Here is a 2627-nt window from a genome sequence, read left to right as displayed (position 1 = left end):
ATGCTAGGGGAAATAAGTTAGATACCACAGGATCTCTTATGTGGAATTTAAGAAACAAATAAGCGAAGAGTGAGGGGACAAGAAAGATAAACTACAAGATGTTCTTAACTATAGAGAAGAAACTGATAGTTACCAGAGTGGAGGTGGGTGGGGATGGGTGAAATAGGTGTTGGACATTGAGAAGACTTTTCTGATCCAATTTCATTTAGGTAATATTTTCTGTACTGACAAACAAGTGGGGGATTTTAATTAGGCCACTAGAATGGATTTTGAGGAATCACTGATGTCAGTAATAGGAACAGCCCTAGAATGCTTTAAACCATCTGCAAATTTATAGCCAAATTCTCAACAAAATAATACAAAGGATGGCCCTGGCAGATTTTCCATCTATATGCAAACTGATGATTAGATGACAACCTAATAAGTGACACATGTTTCTCTTGAGCTGAGGTATATGAGACCCATTTCTTCCTGTCAACCAAAGCAAACTGAGGAAGCCTAATTTTCAGTGTGGCCACAGAATATCCTTTTATCCTCATTAGAACAACTATGAGGTAGAACTCTCCTTGGGTTTTGCTCTGGTGTGACTGATGTTTCTTCTATTGTTTTTAATCTCTCTTCTCTTTTCCTGCCAGAAGCTCATTGTCAGATATTACTGCCTAATTTCACTCTTCTCCACCTGCAACAGTGATCACTTCTTGCTTTTAAGATTTGTCAGTATTTTGCTGCACACAGATGGACCATTCTCTACTTTTTGTCATGTCATCCCATTTAAAATATTTCTGATGTTTTCTTTTCAGGTTGTTTATGTTTCCTTTTAATAGTATTATAATATTAATGGTCAAATTATCTATGTTGATAATAGATCAGGATTTTGTTTTGTTCCTTCTGCAAATAATGCTCACCTAAGACTCAATCCTCAGGAAAACTTTTCAGCTGTGGGAGCCTTTAAATCAAGTGCAGCTGTGCCATGTATGATCTTCCTTTTTTAAAGGGGCATGTGCCACCACCCTCTACTGTTTCCAATTTGGCAAATCATTCCCATTATTTTGGGGCAATGATGATTGTTAGTGGAAATATCTTTGCAGCAAATGAATAACAGCTGCATTATAAAATGGTTCCAATTCTATTAAGAAATGTTGAGGTTATTAAGAGTACTATTTTAATCATCAGAGAAGCAAATAATGAGATATAAATGGATGAATGCCTTAAAGTGCCATTCATTGTAAGAAAATTATTTCAATAATTTAATGAACACATTTAAATGAGTCACTTTCTCCAGAGTTTGCTTCATGTCCTTCTATGGGGTCACTGCAGACCAAGGTCAGGAAGAAAAATTGTAATGTTTATTATAATGACTTTCTACAAAATCAGGGAAAAAATGAGATAAACAAAATACACTAAATATGTAGTTGTGATTCTAAAAATTGCAAATTGTGATTAATGAGATGGAAAGACAAAAGAGTGATTTCTCTGTCTTTAAGAATATTAAGGGACATTAAGAAAATGCCTGCCAGTTATTCTCCATCTCCAAAAGGAGTGTGAGCTAAGCAATGAATGAAATTCAAATTCACCTGTTAGAAGGCAAAAAGTCAGATCTAAAGACCTTTGGGGATGACTTGCAGCTCGAAGATTTTAGAAAATAAAATGTCTTGCTTTAAGTGTTGAACTATGTACAGGTTATGAGAAGAGTTGAGGCAATCTATTCATAGAAAACTTTCTACATCTTAATGATTCTCTCTATGCATATAAATGAAGTTATTAACCTTACATCTGGAAAGCATGCACTTTTGGCTGTTTGTCCACTGTTGGTGGTTTATTACCAGTCTTATTCTGTGCAGGGTTTCTGGAACTCTAGGCACAAGCTAACTTAACTGACTTATATGAGTTTGACCTCATAATCCTTGATTGATTAGCAGGTGGCTAGCTCAAACAAAATGAGCTAGCCACCTGAAACAAACCATACCAATAACATCTCAGGGGGAAGGATAAGTTAATCTAGACTTCGATACATATTTTGTTGGTGGCAAAGAAAATAGATACCATAAATTATTGAGACTTCTTGCTTCATTGGGACTCTAGGAGTCTATAAAGGAGTCTTACAAGAGAGTGAGATGGATAGATTCCTCAGTGCTTTAACAATTGAATCTTTCAAAATGAGGTGAAGGTTTTAGACAGGGCCCAAACTGAAATGACTGAAGCTTACAGAAAGGGAAGGTTATTTTCTTTTTGACCTGATTTGCTGATCCAAAATGCAGCCCACTGATTCTTTTTCATTAAGTCACTAGCCACCATGGTAACCACTTTGTATTACTCAACCTGGTCAGCAGTTGCCAGTTTTCAAGGGGTGAGGGTTTTAGAATAGCATGAACAAAAAAGAATTCTCCTCTAATAAAAGATACACATTTTCCAGAATGAAAGACTTGGCTTGAAGCCTTCCCGTTTAGTGCAAAAAGCAAAAGATAAATCAGATATATTCCCACTGTGGAACAAGCAGAAAATGGTAGTGTATTTTTGTAGGCATAGATAATGGGAATTAAATAACCCATATATCTCCTGCCTGCAAAGTAGGGAAGCTTTGGAGAGCAAATATATTTACTTTCTACAGAGTTAGAAGTGCTGACTTC

This window comes from Canis lupus, chromosome 23 (assembly GCF_048164855.1).
Source record: "Canis lupus baileyi chromosome 23, mCanLup2.hap1, whole genome shotgun sequence".
NCBI classification, from domain to species: Eukaryota; Metazoa; Chordata; class Mammalia; order Carnivora; family Canidae; genus Canis; species Canis lupus.
The sequence above is the reverse complement of the archived record's forward strand: the minus strand, read 5'-3'. Positions refer to the sequence as shown.